Source organism: Zalophus californianus, chromosome X (assembly GCF_009762305.2).
Source record: "Zalophus californianus isolate mZalCal1 chromosome X, mZalCal1.pri.v2, whole genome shotgun sequence".
Lineage (NCBI taxonomy): Eukaryota > Metazoa > Chordata > Mammalia > Carnivora > Otariidae > Zalophus > Zalophus californianus.
In genome coordinates, this window is record NC_045612.1 from 88,765,662 (window position 1) to 88,784,718 (window position 19,057).

Below are 19,057 nucleotides of genomic sequence, written 5' to 3' on the forward strand. Positions count from 1 at the left end.
TTATAATACAATATTGTGAATATTCACTATGCTGTGCGTTAGATCCCTAGGGTTTTTTTCCTACTCATCCCAAGTTTGTACCTTTAAACAACATGTCTCCTATCACCTCACCCCCCCATCCTCTAGTAACCCCCATTTTACTTTCTGTTTTTACAAGTTTAGTTTTTTTAGATTCCATATATAAGGGAGATGATACAGTGTTTGTCTTTTCTCTGGCTGACTTATCTCACTTAGCATAATGTGCTCTGAGTCCTTCCATGTTGTGGAAATAACCTAAGCACCCATCAATGAATGAACGGATAAAGATGTGGTACACACACGCACACACACACACACACAGAGGAATATTATTCAGCCATGAGAAAGGACCTGCCTTATCATAAACTGGGTGCTGATAGGTATGAGGCTTTCTGCCTTGCCCCCTTAGGGCAGAGCTGCAGGCTATAAAACCACTTAGCCGCAGTCTAGAATATGCTCCCGAGCAACAGAGTGTCCTATCACTTGTGTTCCAGTCATTTGGCCTCCTTCGTTTCAGTACTGCCCTGCTCACCGGCCATGGGGAGCTAGCCTCTTCCTTTGGCTACGCTCTTCCTTCCATTGCCTTTGTGAGTAAAGAACTAAATCTGAAAAAGGGCTTGTTATTTCTTGACCAACAGAATCTGTCGTCTGGCTTTGCTTCGCGCTTGACACGTAATCACATGCTATCCAGCCAGAGACAAAGGCTGGGGTCTTGGAGGAAGAGGGAACAGGAAGAAGGCTTTTTGTTCTGTTTTGTTTAAAGATGTTATTTATTTATTTGAGATAGAGAGAAAGCACAAGCAGGGGGGAGGGGCAGAGGGAGAGAGACAAGCAGAGTCCCTGCGGAGCGGGGAGCCTGATGCGGGGCTCGATCCTAGGACCCTGAGATCATGACCAGAGCCGAAGGCAGCTGTTCAACCAACTGAGCCACCCAGGTGCCCCGAACAAAACTTTTCTAAAGTGTGTGTGAGAAAATACTCACGCATGATGTGGTGAAAAATAGAACACAAGTTGCATATTGATATAGAAAAAAATCAATGTAAAATTTATATAAGCATAGAAAAATGTGCAAGGAACTATGTTAAAATATTAACTGGTTGTCTGTGGATGGTGGGAATGTAGTGTTTATTATTTTATTATTTGTACTTCCAAAGAAAAAAAGGGTATGTGTTATAGGTATAACCTGCTTCAGCAAATTATGTAAAAAATCACATCTTCAAAAAACTTCAGTTATTCTCTTTCCTCTGTCCTTATAAGCAGGCACTCCAGTATCTTCCCCCATAAGGGGAAGTGGAGGGAGGAAGGAGCCAATGGGAGGCCTGTGACAACTAACGGCCTCAACTCGAGTTACCCCACAGATGGCTTTTCTCTCACGGCGGTTTTACAGGGTGTGTGTGGTGTGTGTGTGTGTGTGTGTGTGTGTGTACTTGCCAACGGTACCTCCACCTCTGCCTTTCCAAGCTTACAGAATCCTCGATTTCTGGTGTATGTTGACCAGCTCATTATTTCTATTTCATACTATTGCAGCTTTCACTATGAGACATAAAATAGAGTTTTGTCCTGCTCAGTTTTCTATGCTGAGGTCTGAAAATGATATCAAACTTTTTGAATCTTGGTGGATTGATTCTGAACAGCAACAAAAGGCAGAATATGTTCATATTCACAGTGACAAGACCCAGAAGACTTGGGTTCATCCCTGATTGATGGCCACACCCGCCCCAACCTCTGTGAGGAAAGAGGAACCGAATCAACATAACCCAGTCCAGAGCCAGCTCTCGTGTGAATCAGTATTCCATGCATAAACGTGTCTCTGCTTGGCCTCCAGGCAGTTGGCATGGCAGTTATGATGGTAGCCAGAGTTCTCTCATGGGGTGTCCAGGAAACTCTCATAAAATCCTGGAAAGAAGTGTATTTTCTCCCTTGGTTAGCACTGTTGGGGTGTTGTCACCCTCAGGGGCAGTGAAAGGGAAGAACTGAGTCTGGTAAATACAATCGCCTCTAATGAAAATAATCAAAACTTCATTTTCATCCCTTAAGTTTCTCTTTGTTGGCTCAAGGTTGAGGGGATACAATCTGACTTGCGCTTCCTTTTCTTACTCCTGGGAACTGTACCAAGAGGATATGCTTTTTCTCTGCTCTTCTGGTGCTTAGCCAGGTTGGAAAATAAGCAGAAGACTTTATTTTTATTTATTTATTTATTTGAGAGAGAGAGAGAGTGAGAGGGAGGGAGAGAGCACAGGCAGGAGGAGTGGCAGAGGGAGAGGGAGAAGCAGGTTCCCCGCTGAGCAGGGAGCCCGATGCGGGGCTGGATCCCAGGACCCTGGGATCATGACCTGAGCTGAAGGCAGACGCTTAACGATTGAGCCACCCAGGTGCCCCATAAATAAAATCTTAAAAAAAAAAAAAAAAAACAAAGTCCCACGACTCCTGGCATTCGATGAACTCACTGGCTCAATAACAGTTTACCTACCGTCACATGAATACTTTATTTATCTTCTTTCCTTGTCTTTAATTAAATGTCTTAGAAATTTTGAAAGGTTACAGAGGAGTAGGGACTGTAACTGGCTTATCTTCCGGGCTAGGAAATGTTCTCGTTGGCTCTGGATGTGAGTTTGTTGAGGAGGAGTCTCACATAACAGCCGGGTAATACCCTAAAGCGTTGGCATTGACAGCAGAGTGCTTCTTTCCCAGTCCACGGACCGCTGAGGACTCCATCTCTGTCCTTTTAGACTGTACTTTTTCACCACAGGTAACATTTGTAAACTCTCCTTTGTGTTGCGAGTTTGTAATTAAAGATATGTAGTAAAATGTTAGAGCAGGTGTCAAAAGACCTTGACAATTATAAGGATAGCAATTCAGTTTTTGCTTTTTTTTTTTTTTTGACTAAGCAGTCATCTAACTTCAGCTCTTAGACAGAATTATTAACAAAATAATGATTGAGCATCTACTAGACCCCCAGGTACTGGGTGCTGGGGATATATTAGTGAGCGAAACAGACAACTTCTGGCTCTCATGGAGCTTGTATCCTCGTGCTGTAAACAAATATGAGTCATGTCAGGTGGAGATAAGTGCTGCAGTAAATAAGCTGCAAGGATAGCCCTTGTCACCATCGGTTCCTTCCCACCCTGCACCTGCATGCTGTTCTTCCTGCTGAGTGGTGGAGTCTCTTTTCTCTCTCCTTTTGTCTGGGCTGGCCTTGTTTCTTTCCTTGACCACGAGTATGTTGCACAAGAGCCACCATATTAATTCTGGGTATAGCTTTTTTTTTAAAAAAAGATTTTATTTATTTATTTGAGAGAGAGACAGAGAGCACAAGCAGGGAGGAGAGGGAGAAGCAGGCTTCCCGCTGAGCAGGGAGTCCGATGTGGGGCTCGATCCCAGGACCCCAGGGCTGTGATCTAAGCTGAAGGCAGATGCTTAAAGACTGACCCACCCAGGCGCCCCTCTGGGTCTAACTTTTAAAAAGCCGGGCAATTTTCACCTCAGCTAAGGTAAAAAGCCAGCACCCATATAAGAAATCCAACTCTCCCTGAGGCCACCCTTCTCTGAGGAATTCCAAGCTAGCCGTGTGGTGAGTCTCTCATGGAGGAGAGCTGAGGAACCCAGATGACAGCAAGAAGTGAGGCCCTTTACACATGAGGCCAGCTCCCAGACATTACATCTGTCCCAGTCGAGGCTCCAGAATGCCTGGATCTCCATCCCACAAAATTTGGAGTAAATAAAATCGTTGTTGTTTTAAGCCACTAAGTTTTGGGGGGTGGTTTGTTGTGTAACAGTGGGTTGCTGGGACAAATGCTCAGGAGAAGAATAAATCAGGAAAAAGAGAGGGGGAGAGGCAGGGGTCCTATTTTAGAAAGAGTAGTCAAAAAAGCCGAAACCTTGCCATTTGCAATGATGTGGATGGAACTAGAGGGTATTATGCTGAGCGAAATAAGCCAATCAGAGAAAGACATGTATCATATGACCTCACTGATATGAGGAATTCTTAATCTCAGGAAACAAACTGAGGGTTGCTGGAGTGGTGGGGGGTGGGAGGGATGGGGTGGCTGGGTAATGGACATTGGGGAGGGTATGTGCTATGGTGAGCGCTGTGAATTGTGTAAGAGTGTTGAATCACAGGGGCACCTGGGTGGCTCAGATGGTTGGGCGTCTGCCTTCGGCTCAGGTCACGATCCCGGGGTCCTGGGATCGAGCCCCGCATCGGGCTCCCTGCTGGGCAGGGAGCCTGCTTCTCCCTCTGCCTCTCTCTCTCTCTCTCTCTCTCTCTCTCTGACTCTTACGAATAAATAAATAAAACATTTAAAAAAAAAAAAGAGTGTTGAATCACAGACCTGTACCTCTGAAAGAAATCGTACATTATATGTTAAAAAGAAAAAAAAAAGAAGAAGATAGCAGGAAGGGAAAAATGAAGGGGGGGAATCGGAGGGGGAGACGAACCATGAGAGACGATGGACACTGAAAAACAAACTGAGGGTTCTAGAGGGGAGGGGGGTGAGGGGAAGGGTCAGCCTGGTGATGGGTACTAAGGAGGGCACGTATTGAATGGAGCACTGGGTGTTATACGCAAACAATGAATCATGGAACACTACATCAAAAACTAATGATGTAATGTGCGGTGATTAACATAACATAATAAAATTTAAAAAAAAAAAAAGAAAGAGTAGTCAGGGATGGCACCTCTGAGAAGGAGACATTTGAGCAGAAACCTGAGGACAGGGACGGACCAGACCATTTGGCTGTCTGGAGCAAGTGTTCCAGGCAGAGGCATCAGCAAATGCTGGCGCTGAAAGGTAGAAAATATTTGGAATGTTCTAAGAACAACACAAAGGCCAGTGTAGGTCCGAGCACAGTGAACAAGAAGGAGATTAGCAGAAAATCTAGGCACAAAGGGAGGCAGCACTGGATCAGGTAGGGACATGAAACGGACTCCAAGGAAGTCTTGAGCAGATGTGTGACATGATCAGATTTACATGTAATAAGGGTTACTTTGGAGTGAAGAACAGATTGTGGGGAAGGCAAGACTGGAAGCAGGGCGACCAGTTAGAAAGCTATTCTGAAAATCCAGGTGAGAGATACTGGCTTGGATCAGGAAGGTCGCTGTGGAATTAAACTGGCTTTTGTTTTATTTTGAAGGTAGAGCCAATAAGAGGTACCGGTGAACTGAATTAAGATACAGAAAGAGAGAGGATTCAGAGGTGATCTCAGCACCTGACAGAAGAAGGTTGCTATTTACTGAGATGGTGAAGAATAGGTAAGGAGCACATTTGGACAGAGACATCATGAATTTCGTTCTGGAAGTGTTCAGTTTGAGGTGTCTATTAGTCATCTAAGGTGGTTGAATATGTGAGTCCTGGGTTCAGGAGAGCACTCATGGCTGAGCTGTCATGGTTGAGAGCTACTTATGATGGTAATTCAAGTCACAGTATTTGATGAGATCAACTAGGGATGAACATAGCTAGAGAAGAAAAGAGGTCTGAAGAGGGAACCTTGGGGAATATGAAAAAGAACCAGCAACAAAAACCGATAATGGATGGAGTAGGCACCTTCCACCCTATTCAACCCACTCACGAGGAAAAACCCAGACAACATCGATAAAACAACAGTTAGAAGACTCTGGAAGATGGAGAAAAGGTAGCCTGATTGGGAACCTCAGAACTTAATGAATAACCCAGGGGTGAGTCCCCCTGTGTTGTTTCTTTTTTATCTTGTATGTATATATATCATGGCCTGGGCAATTTAGAGGCCCAAAAGTCCAGACATGTTAAATGGGCACAGACAAAAATACCCCAAAGAAAGTCCACTCGCTTTTGCCAAAGGACCAGGAAAAGGGTGGCTCAGCAGGCCGGAAACATTTTGATTATACGTCCTGCTCATTTCCAGGTGAACACCACAAATGAAGCCGCACCATTTTCCCTCTCACCTAGAGAGTGGAAGGAAGATTACCGAGGAAAGGGAGCTGAAGAAAAGGATTTTTTAAATTACGAAATCCTGGGCAGACCTCTGAGCAGCCCATGCATGAACAAGAGAGAGAAAATAGATTGAACTTCAGGGTCCTGTAGGATAATAACAAAATTTAATAAAAATCATAAACATAAAAAATCAAGACGTTGAACAAATCCTAACAGGATAAACCCAAAGAAATCCACAATCAGACACATCACATCAAATTTCTGAAAACCCAAGACAAAGAGAAAAATTTTGAAAGCAGTCAAAGAGAAACAATGCATCACCTATAGGTAACATTCATAGATTTATTTGTAATTGCCAAGAACTCTAAACAAGCCAAATGTCCTTTAATTGGCAAATAGATAAACTGTGGTACAACCATGCAATGGAATACTACTCAGCCAGAAGAAGGAATATTCTCTTGATATATATAATGACTTGAATTCTTATTTTTCCCCTCATGTTACAAGGGTATTATGCTGAGTGAAAAAAAGCCAATCTCAAAAGATTCTATTTATATCATACTCTTGAAATTTCAAAATTTTAGTGATGAGAAAAGATTAGTGGCTTCCAAGGGCTAGGGATAGGGTTTGGCTATAAAAAGGAGGGGTTCTTTATGGCAATTAAACAGTTTTGGGTCCTGATGGTATTGGTTACATGAATCTATGCTACTTACCCCGTCTCAAAATAAACACATGTAAGATGGAGTGCCTGGGTCGCTCAGTCGGTTAGGCATCCGATTCTTGATTTCAACTCAGATCATGATCTCAGGGTCATGAGATTGAGTCCCGCGTTGGGCTACACTCTCAGTGGGGAGTCTGCTTGAGATTCTCTCTTTCCCTCTCCCTCTGCTCTCCCCACCCCCACTCTCTCTCAAATAAGTAAATCTTTTAAAAAATAAACACATGCAAGGCTGCTCTGTAGTTTCCCTGTATCAATGTCAGTTTCCTGGTTTTGATTATATACTATGATTATGTCAGAGGCTATCATTAAGGAAAGCTGGGTGAAGGGTACATGGGACTCTCTATAGTATTTTTGCAGTGACTTGTGAATTCTAAATTGTTCCAAAATTAAAAAAAAATTAAAAATAAACTGATAAGGAAGAACCAGCGAGATAGGAGAAGAGTGCAGAGGCCGAAAGAAGAAAGTCTTTCAGGTAGAACAAGGTGACCATGGGATTTGGTTACATGGAGGCCACTAAGGACTTAGACAAGAGGAATTTCTGTAGAGGAGTAGGGGCAAAAGCCTCAGTGGAGTGTGTACAAGAGAGATTGGAGGGAAAGGAATTGGAAACAATGAGTATAGTGTGGAAAAAGTCAAGATTCTTTTTGCAAAAAAAAAAAACAAAAAACAAACCACCAACCAATTAAACAAAAACCCAAACTCGATAATTTCCATTTCCCACAGTTTTTTTCATGTTACATAATCAATTCTAAGTCACCATTAAATTTTCATAAAACACCTGATTACTTAACTTTGTAAGTAGGCTCTGGTGTTGTAAAATATATGATGTTTTCCTGCCTTGTTTTGTAGATCTGTTTTTAAAAATACAATTATGTCACTCTGAGGGCCTCTGAGGGATAAATTATACTACTTGTTAATAACCAGGGTAGCAAGGGACTGCCCACGAAGAGAAGATGGAAAACTAATGCAGCAGATTAATTAATAATGTGACACATCTGAATGTTTTCAGCTCTCAGACTGCAGTAATGATCTTATCTCCTTGACTACCGGCGGTTGCTCATGTTTGTCGTCAAAAACAAAAATGAAGAGCCTTGCAGAAGTGTTAAGTGGGAATGGTAAATAGAAAATTGTCTTTCCTCTGCAAAAAACAAACAAACAAAAAACCACTGAAAGGCCCCCCGATCACAACAGTGCAATTTGTTATAAACAAATAAATGATATACATTAAAGACAAAGCCCTTAGAAAGAATAAAACTAAGAGATTTCGGTGGCCCTTGCAGAAAAAAACAATTAACTGAAATCCCAACTATAGCATTTATCTTGGAAGAAAAAAGTTGAAAACAAAAAAACCATAATCAAAGAATCAGATTTAACACTCTATGATTCTATCTCACCAGGATCGTGAGATGACTTCACCACATTTTCATAATAAGCGGAGCTAACGAATGCCTGAGGCACTGTTCTTTTTTCTTTTCTTTTCTTTTTTTCCAGTATTATTGAGATATAACTGACATATTGTTTAAGTCTAAGGGGTATAACCTGTGGATTTGATACACTTGTATATTGCAAAATGACTACCGTTGGAGTGTTTGTTAACACCTGAAGCTCTGTTCTTAAGAGGTTGACACCAATCCATGTGTGTTTAGCAGTTCTGTTCATTTATATGACATCACAAACAAGTTTATTTATTCTCTTGCTCATTCATTCATTCATTCATTCATGTATCCAACAATTACTTATTGAGATAGGAGCGGACACAAGAATGGACAAAGTATGGTCTCTGCTGTTCTCACAGAGATTACCTTCTATAGGGAAAACATAAACAGACAACTACAAGACAATATAGTAATTATTATAATTTTTCTTTTTTTAAAAGATTTTATTTATTTATCCGACAGAGAAGACACAGCAAGAGAAGGAACACAAGCAGGGGGAGTGGGAGAGGGAGAAGCAGGCTTCCCGCCGAGCAGGGAGCCCGATGCAGGGCTTGATCCCAGGACCCTGGAATCATGACCTGAGCTGAAGGCAGACGCTTAATGACTGAGCCACCCAGGTGCCCCATAGTTATTATTTTTCTACTACTACTACTAACATTGACTGTGTGCTGTCTATGTGCTAGGTGCAGTCCTAAATGCTTGCCATGTATCCTCTTGATGAATTCACACCACGGTCTTGTGCCTTGTGAAGTAAGTTTTACTATTATTCCTGTTTCAAAGATGAAAAAAATAAAACCAAGAGAGTTTTGGTAACTTAACCGAAGTCATACAATTTGGACAACCCCCCGGGCTATTTTACTCCAAAGTCAAGGGCACGGTGAAACAGCATCTGAAGCCTAGGGGGTTAGGAAAGCTTTGCTGGACTGGGGAGGGTTGGCAGCAGGTGAATTTAGAGAGATGACCTTTCAAGCCCTTTAAGGATTTGGGACTTCATCCTGAAGTCATTGTAATAACATCTGTTTTAGTTATCTGTAATTGTAACAGTCCGCTCCAAAATTTAAGGGCTTAATACAAGTACTATTTAATTGCTCATGATTCTGTTGGTTAGGAATTTGGGCAAGGTTTAGCAGACTGCAGCTGGCCTCCTCTCTGCATGGTGTCAGCTGGCATGGCCCCACAAAGGCTGCAGGATCCCAGATGGCCTCACTTGCTCATTGTCTGGGACCTTGGTGGAGGCTGCGCCTGGATGTTTCAGTTCTCCACCACATAACTTCCAAAAGGGCCAAACTGGAGACTGCAAGGCCTTTTAAGGCCAAGGCCTTGAACCGTCATGGTATCATTTGTTTCACATTCTATTGGTCAAAGCAAGTTACAAAACCAGACAAGACTCAAGGGGAGAGAAGTGTGCTCTATCTTTTGATAGGAAGAGTTAAAAATCACATTGAAAAAAGACATTCACGATGGAAGGGATTGTTGTGGCCAGCTTGGGAAACAATCTACCACAACACTGCAGTGGTTTTTTAAAAGATTTTATTTATTTATTTGAGAGAGAGGGAGAGAGGGAGGGAGGGAGAGCAGGAGCAGGGTGGGGGGCAGAGGGAGAGGGAGAAGCAGACTCCCCGCCGAGCAGGGAGCCCAATGCGGGGCTCGATCCCAGGACCCCGGGATCATGACCTGAGCCAAAGGCAGATGCTTAACCAACTGAGCCACCCAGGAACCCCAACACTGCAGTGTTTTAAGAAGGGGTGCTGCTTGCAGAAAGGAGGAAGTAGGGTCCTGCAGTGATCTGGATGACAAGTTGGGTGGTCAGAATTAAAGCAGTTCTTCACCTGGTTGATGACCAGAATTCCCTGGAGGAGCTTATTAAAAATACAGATTCCCCGAAGCTATCACAGACATACTGAATCAGACATACTGAATCAGCTTCACACCTAGGGATACCTAGGTGTGAAGCTGAAAATATACATTTTGATGCTTTCTTTCAACAGGTATTTTATTGAACACCTGCTTTGTGCAACCACCATTCTATGCTCCGAGGATCAGGTAGTGAATGAAACAGACAAGCGTCCTGGTCTCTCCTGCGGGCAGGGAGTGAGGTAAGGGAGACGGACAAAAAACAAATGGACAACTAAATAAACGAATATCTGTGGATTTTGTACCAAAATCATTCTTTTTGGAAGGAAAACAATTAAATACTGTGAAATTGTAATGAGTAATTGAGACTGCAGGTGGAGATGGAGAGAATGAACACATATGTAAAGGTTCTTTATTACAGCATTACTTGCAGTAGCAACAGGTTTGTTAAAAGCAACTTTATTGGGATGTAATTTAGGTACAATAAACTACACTCATCCAAAGTATACAATTCCATGAATTTCAACAGACATCATATCCCCTTATTTCCATCTCCCATCCCCAAGCAACTGCCTATTTGCTTTTGCATCCGACTCTTGATTTCGGCTCAGGTCATGATCTCAGGGTCATGAGATTGAGCCCCACGTCAGGCTCCCCAATGGGCATGGAGCCTGCTTAAGATTCTCTCCCTCCCCCTCTGCCCTTCCCCCTGCTCACACATGCCCTCTTGAGTGCTCTCTCTCTCTCTCAATAAAGGAAATCTTTTATAAAATATTATCTTGAATTATTTAGAATTCTACACAAATGAAATCATATAGTATATAATAGCAATGGATCTTTAAACAACCCGAATGAACAGCAATTGTGGTATTTTTGTGGTATTTTAATCAATGAAATACTATGCAGTCATGGGAATGGGGAGTCAGCTTTTTATGTACTAATTTGGAGTGATTTCCTAAAGCTATTGGTAGGTGGAAAAGGCATAGTGCAGAACAGGGCATAAAGTGTGCTGCCATTTATATAAAAAGAATAAAGAAAAAAATCCATATGTTTGCTTGTATGTGCATAGACTATCTCTGAAAAAAGCTGGCAATGCAGGTTGCTTCATGGGAAAAGAACTGGGTGTCTGGAAGACAGGAGTGGAAAGGAGACTTTTCACTAGAAACCCTTTGGTTCCTTTTGAATTTTGTATCTATTCAAAGGACAACTAAAATTTAAAATTTTTAAATCATGATAAGTACACTGGGTGTTATATGCAAACAATGAATCATGGAACACTACATCAAAAACTAATGATGTACTGTATGGTGACTAACATAACATAATAAAAAAAAGTACAATGATTGAGAAATTGCCCCCAAACTTGGCAGAGGAAAGACTGTAATGTCAAATAAAAGGCCATAAGCTTCAAATATCTTTGATTTTTTCAAAGATTTTACTTATTTATTTGAGAGATAGAGAGTGAGTGGGGAGAAGGGCAGAGGGAGAGGGAGAGAATTTCTTAAGCAGACTCCATGCTGAGTGCAGAGCCTGATGTGGGGCTTGATCTCATGACCCTGAGATCACAACCTGAACCAAAACCAAGAGTAGGTCACTTAACCGACTGAGCCACTCAAGTGCCCCTTCAAACATATTTTTTAAAGTTTTTATTTATTTATTTATGAGAGAGAGAGAGAGAGAGGGCAGAGGGGAGGAACATAGGGAGAGAGAGATAATACTAAGCAGACTCCATGCTGAGTGTGGAGCCCAACTTGGGGCCCTGATCTCACAACCCTGAGACTATGACCCAAGCCAAAACCAAGAGTCGGACACCCAAGCAACTGATCTACCCAGGTGCCCCAGCTTCAACTATTCTAATTAAGTTAAAATTATATTAAAGCCAGAAGCCACATCTCAATTATCAACTAAAGAGAAAACCCCGAGAAAGAACTATAAAAAAGTTGAGGATTGGAATTAAACAAGCTGATCCCGAAATTCATACGGCAAAAAGCAGCCAAAAAATCTGAAAAAACCTAAATGTGAGACAGGAATCCATAAAAATCCTAGAGGAGAACACAGCTAGTAACCTCTTCGACCTCAGCCTCAGCAACTTCTTGCAAGACACGTCTCTAAAGGCAAGGGAAACAAAAGCAAAAATGAACTATTGGGACTTCATCAAGATAAAAAGCTTTTGCACAGCAAAGGAAACAGTCGACAAAACCAAAAGACAACCGACAGAATGGGAGAAGATATTTGCAAATGACATATCAGATAAAGGGCTAGTGTCCAAAATCTATAAAAGAACTTATCAAACTCAACACCCAAAGAACAAATAATCCAATCAAGACATGGGCAGAAGACATGAACAGACATTTTTCCAAAGAAGACATCCAAATGGCCATCAGACACATGAAAAAATGCTCAACATCACTCGGCATCAAGGAAATGCAAATCAAAGCCACAATGAGATACCACCTCGTACCAGTCAGAATGGCTAAAATTTACAAGTCAGGAAATGACAGATGTGGGTGAGGATGCAGAGAAAGGGGAACCCTCTTACACCATTGGTGGGGATGCAAGCTGGTGCAGCCACTCTGGAAAACAGTATGGAGGTTCCTCAGGAAGTTAAAAATAGAGCTACCCGACAACCCAGCAATTGCACTACTAGGTATTTACCCCAAAGATACAGATATAGAGAAAAGAAGGGCCATATGCACCCCAATGTTCATAGCAGCAATGTCCACAATAGGCAAACTGTGGAAGGAGCCGAGATGTCCTTCAACAGATGAATGGATCAAGAAGATGTGGTCCATATATACAATGGACTATTACTCAGCCATCAGAAAGGATGAATACCCAACTTTTACATCAACATGGATGGGACTGGAGGGGATTATGCTAAGTGAAATAAGTCAAGCAGAGAAAGACAATTATATGGTTTCACTCATATGTGAAACATAAGGAATAGCACAGAGGACCATAGGGGAAGGGAGGGAAAACTGAATGGGAAGAAATCAGAGAGGGAGACAAACCATGAGAGACTCTGGACTCTGGGAAACAAACTGAGGTTTGTGGAAAAGGAGGTGGGTGGGGGGATGGGGTAACCAGGTGATAGGCATTAAGGAGGGCAGGTGTTGTGATGAGCCCTGGGTGTTATAGGCAACTAATGAATCATTGAACACTACACCCAAAACTAATGATATACTATACGTTGGCTAATTGAATTTAAATTAAAAAAATGCTTAAAAAACTGAAAAAAAACCAAAAAAGCCAAAAAATAAAAAAAGCAACAATAAGGGACCAGAACCATAAGATATTAAAACATAGAGCCTTAAGAGTGAAACAAGCATATCAAGAGACAGACCAATGGAATAGAAGAGAAAATCCAGAAATGGAAATTATTATGTAATGAAAGTGGTATCTTGAACCAGTAGGAAGAAGATGGACTTGGTAGGGTACCAGGTGGGGAGGTGGGACTGTAGGAATGGCTCACCTCATGGGTTCATTTTTATAGAGAACCTAAAACAATAATCAGATTGACTAAATCAACCTGCTTTTTTAAAATCATAATCAGGCATCATTGATTGTAAACAATGTCAATGATAAAATAATAAAATTCTCTCTCCACTCCAGTGGCTGGGTGGATTGCTCCCACCTGCCCCTTCTTCGGAATGCTGCTGAATGGAATCTTTAATACATTATGTTGGCACAACTAGGTAGTGTCACAGGAAAACAAAGAAAATGACTCAAATAGAAGGTAAAGGCTTTCTACAGCTCTTGTGCACCAGGAAGCATCTCAAAGCAGGATTGGAATTGGCCTAGGGCAAGGAAAAGAGAAGTGTATGTGACCTTGGTCTTGTCTCAGGTTGCAATTTTCTTTCTCTGGAACTGCTACAAAACTTTCCATTGGAATGGTTGAGAGAGGTCCAGTTTTTCAGCTCTTTCTTGGGATGGTTGATGCAATGGGCAATCTCGTTTTGACAGCTCTGTGTGTGTGTGCATAAGATAGAGATAGAGAAAGTGCAATAGAGAGGTGGGGGGGAGAGAGAGAGAGAGAGAGAGAGAGAGAGAGAGAGAGAGAGAATATCTTCAAACCAAGGAATAAATGCTCTCTATTGACACCTTTTGGACCAGTTTGGGTCATGAGCCCACTTCTGGAACAAAAACAGTCTCCCACGGAGAAATGATGGATTGCTTGATTAAAGCCTGGGGCTTTGCATCCCTGGGGAGGGCAAAGGGATTAGCACAATTGGCCTAGGTTTCTCAGGATCCACCCTTTAAGTTGGATCACCTTCTGGCAAATTACATGGGCTGAACAGCAAGAGGCAGATACCTAAATAAAAGTCAAGAAAATGAATGAGGGACAGATGATGGGTATGTAATCAACAGCGGCACCATATATGCTTATTCCAAAGTGAGATGCACAAGCAGACATTTAATTGTAACAAACGTTTACAACATTCTTAGAATCTTATGAGTAAATATAGGAACCTCGGAAGGGAAAAGAGCACCGTGTTTAAGGGCATGAGCTCTGAGGTTAGACTGCCAGAGTTTCAATCCCAGGAACCTTGTGACCACAATCAGGTCAATGTTCTCGAACTTCACTTTCCTATCATGTAAAATGATGACAGCGACAATGATGATGACAGTATGGGATGCTACAGATTTCATGGGATTGTTGTGAGGAGTAAATGAAACAATGGACGGTAAGGCAGAGTGCATAATAAGGGCTCAAAATCACCCTTAAGTCATTGACCTGCAATTGGAACTGTTGTGATATTGAATTTGATTAATAATCATTTTCGTTGTGTGAGGATCTGACAGTATTTTCCTGAGATGTTTCCCACTGATCCAGGTGACTAACGGATGTTTTCCCCTGGTAGCATGATGCGTGTCAATGGGAACAACTGAACATTCCCATCCCCAGACTCCTGTGGCAAGAACAAGTTGACGTGACGATGCGTAGATTGATCCGCCCGGCCCCTCCACCTGAAAGTATTAAATCTATGATGGCATTTTCATGATAACATTGATGTTCTCCTTTCCTCACTTTTCAGGGCAATGTCTCTAGTTGACTCTCTAATTGACTCTCCTCTTACAACCGTGGTGAGGCTCCAGAGTTCCAGCAGAGCTCAAATGTTATGTAATTTTCACTTGTTTCTTTAGCTTAACCTAGCTGGAGAGAGGTCTCCACACACCCACAGATATTTCACTGACCCCTTGCCTGGAACGGAGTACAATTTCTCACCTCTACTTATGACCAGAGCAGAATGCCACAGAATGCAGGGACCAATGAAGGGACTGAAGCCCCTCCCCCTCGTCCACTGCATCGACTCCTCTCATTTTTTCAAACAATGATCGGCATTTTCTTGGTTTTATGTTGACTATTAGACAAATGCAGCTCCAAGACAGATCCCTTAGAAGACCTTCCTTCGCCACAGATCGCCACCGTTCATTCAGATAGACCCTTTGTTGTCAAGGCAAATTCTGAACCATCACCACCTGAAATCTGGCTTCTTCCTTCTGTACTCCTCAGATTACAGTATAATCTGATTCCTTCTCCCTAATCACAAGAAAGCAACCATCTTTCTCGAGGCTGAATTCCCAGAACATCACTCTCACTCTTCCATCATCTTTGACACCTATCTCTCTTCTCAACTCTTACATCACCCTTAAAAATAGTATTTCCAGGGATGCCTGGGTGGCTCAGTCGGTTAAGCGTCTGCCTTCAGCTCAGGTCATGATCCCAGTGTCCTGGGATCGAGTCCCACATTGGGCTCCCTGCTCTGCGGGGAGTCTGCTTCTCCTTCCCCCACCCCCCCTGCTTGTGTTCCCTCTCTCGCTGTCTCTCTCTCTCTCTCTGTCAAATAAATCTAAAATCTTTTAAAAAAATAGTTATTTCCAGTGCCACTGACCACACCTGTCAGGACAGGACTTGGTAACAGAATGGATGCCTGTCGTGTGGGGGTGCTGGAGACAGTAAGTCCAATGTGAAGTGGGAAGGCAAAGCAGGAAGCTGGGACAGTGCAGGGGAGGTGAAAGAAACATTTAATAATGTGTAAAGATATAGTCGGCAACAGTGAATTTTACTCCAGTGCATGGGCTTGGACATTTATGTGTTTTCAGTTTTGCCCGACAAATTAGTTTCCTCTATAAACACAAAATCTACTCTCCATTCTTGGCTCACCTCACTTTAAAACGACTCAAGAGTCTGTAATGTAATTCTTGTTGTATTTGTATAGATTTCGTTTTTTAAAAATGTTTTACGTATTTATTTGTCAGAGAGAGCGAGAGAGAGCGAGCACAAGCAGGGGGAGCGGCAGCCAGAGGGAGAAGCAGACTCCCCGCTGAGCAGGGAGCCCGATGCAGGGCTCGATCCCAGGACCCCAGGATCACGACCTGAGCCGAGGGCAGATGCTTAACCGACTGAGCCACCCAAGCATACCTAGATTTCATTTTTATGTCTGTGATAACAATAAAGGATCTTGTTTTATGTTGGAATGTTTTCAAAACACTTTAGAAACATTTTGAGTAGCAAAGAATACTTGGTATTTTAGATATTATCTACAATTCAACTTATTTGAATGTAATATAACCGTTTCCAGGGAGATGAGGAGAACCCCAGACATTCTGGGACTTTTCTTTTGTCCCTTTGCAAATTGAAGTGCCCAAATATGGAGAGATTTTTAAAAATTTTATTTTATTATGATAGTCACCGTACATTACATCATTAGTTTTTGATGTAGTGTTCCATTATCCATTATTTGCATATAACACCCAGTGCTCCATGCAGAACGTGCCCTCCTTAATACCCATCACCAGGCTCACCCATCCCCCCACCCCCCTCCCCTCTAGAACCCTCAGTTTGTTTCTCAGAGTCCATCGTCTCTCATGGTTCGTCTCCCCCTCCAATTCACCCCCTTCATTTTTCCCTTCCTACTTTTTTTTTAACATATAATGTATTATTTGTTCCAGGGGTACAGGTCTGTGATTCAACAGTCTACACAATTCACAGCGCTCACCATAGCACATACCCTCCCCAATGTCCATCACCCAGCCCCCCATCCCTCCCACCCCCCTCCCCTCCAGCAACCCTCAGTTTGTTTCCTGAGATTAAGAGTCTCTTACGGTTTGTCTCCCTCTCTGGTTTCATCTTGTTTCATTTTTTCCTCCCTTCCCCTATGCTCCTCTGTCTTATTTCTTAAATTCCTCATATCAGTGAGATCATATGATACATGTCTTTCTCGGATTGACTTATTTCACTTACCGTAATACCCTCTAGTTCCATCCACGTCGTTGCAAATGGCAAGATTTGGGGGGTTTTGATGGCTATGTAATATTCCATTGTATATGTATGCCACATCATCTTTATCCATTCATCTGTTGATGGACATCTAGGCTCTTTCCATAGTTTGGCTATTGTGGACATTGCTGCTATAAACATTGGGGTGCATGTATCCCTTCGGATCCCTACATTTGTATCTTTGGGGTAAACACCCAGTAGTGCAATTCCTGGGTCATATGGTAGCTCCATTTTCAACTGTTTGAGGAGCCTCCATACTGTTTTCCAGAGTGGTTGCACCAGCTTGCATTCCCACCAACAGTGCAGGAGGGTTCCCCTTTCTCCGCATCCCCGCCAACATCTGTCATTTCCTGACTTGTTAATTTTAGCCATTCTGACTGGTGTGAGGTGGTATCTCATTGAGGTTTTGATTTGGATTTCCCTGATGCCGAGCAATGTTGAGCACGTTTTCATGTGTCTGTTGGTCATTTGGATGTCTACTTTGGAGAAATGTCTGTTTATGTCTTCTGCCCATTTCTTGATTGGATTATTTGTTCTTTGGGTGTTGAATTTGATAAGTTCTTTATAGATTTTGGATACTAGCCCTTTATCTGATATGTCATTTGCAAATATCTGGAGAGGAGATTTTTTTTTTCTCTATATCTGGGCAAGGCAGATGAGACTATGGTGTAACCTGCACACAGATTCGCTAAAAGTTCTTTCTTTTAAAAACAGGATAGAGGTAAAATACGGGAAAGAAAAAAGTTAAGTAGTTGAAAGTCTTATCCCAGGATGGATGATGGGTTGGAAAGGTTCAACCCTTTGGATAGACACAGGCCCATAGAAGCATTGATGACTACAGCCAGCAGATGGCAGCAGGGGGCCATGTCGGGAGAATTCACCCACCGGGAAAAGCCCCACTTGGACCTTTGGGCCTAGGAACCAGCATCTACCGGGAATTGGTAGAAGATCTGATGCATTTCCCAGTAGAAACAAAACAAAACAAAACAAAAAACATCAGTGCCAGAGTCTTCCAGAAGCCCAGGGTTAGAGTCTGGCAACTAAAAATGAAGGGCCCACAGAGCACAGTGATTATAGTCAACAGTACTGTATTATAAACTTCCAAGCGGCTAAAAGACTAGATCCCAATTGTTCTCACCACAGAAGAGAAATAATTATGTAATGGGGTAGAGGTGTTAGCTAACACTATGGTGGTAATCAAACTGCAGTATATAAATGTATCAAATCAACATGTCGTACCCCTTAAGCTGACACGATGTTGTATATGGCAATTATATCTCGATGAGTATTAAAAAAAAGAATAAATACAATGAAGGGTGCTCACTTCAGCAGCACATGTACGAAAATTGGAACGATACAGAGAAGATTAGCATGGCCCCTCACAAGGACACGCAAATTCATGAAGCCTTCCATATTGAACACAAAAATATAAGGGTCCAGAGCCCTCGGTTGCCCTAGTCTGCGAGACGAAGAGGGGAAGGGAGGCACTGGAGCGAAGTCATAGGAGAAAGAGTGGGAGGAGGGTCAGTCTGTGACACACAGGTGACAGTGGAGAGTAGGAAGCAGGTTAGAAAGGGTGGGGGTCATTTCTTTTTGTGTGACCTGGCAGTGGCACTGATTTTAACCTGCTCTAAGAATAAGAGGAAGCAACCCAAATGTCCTTCAATGGATGAATGGGTAAGCAAAATGTGGTGTGTACATACAGGGGAATATTATTTGGCTTTAAAAAGGGAGGAAATTTTGAGGTGCTTGGCTGGCTTAGTTGATTAAGCGTCCAACTCTTGATCTCGGCTCAGCTCTTGATCTCCGGGTCGTGAGTTCAAGCCCCGCCTTGGGC

General features: G+C 42.5%; 1 non-coding gene across 1 annotated transcript; it reads left to right on the forward strand.

Annotated features, from left to right (window-relative positions):
* Positions 1-18,536: 18,536 nt before the first annotated feature.
* LOC113931625 lies at positions 18,537-18,639 on the forward strand. The gene has a single exon (XR_003522788.1). It is a non-coding gene; the product is annotated as a U6 spliceosomal RNA (small nuclear RNA).
* Positions 18,640-19,057: the final 418 nt, after the last annotated feature.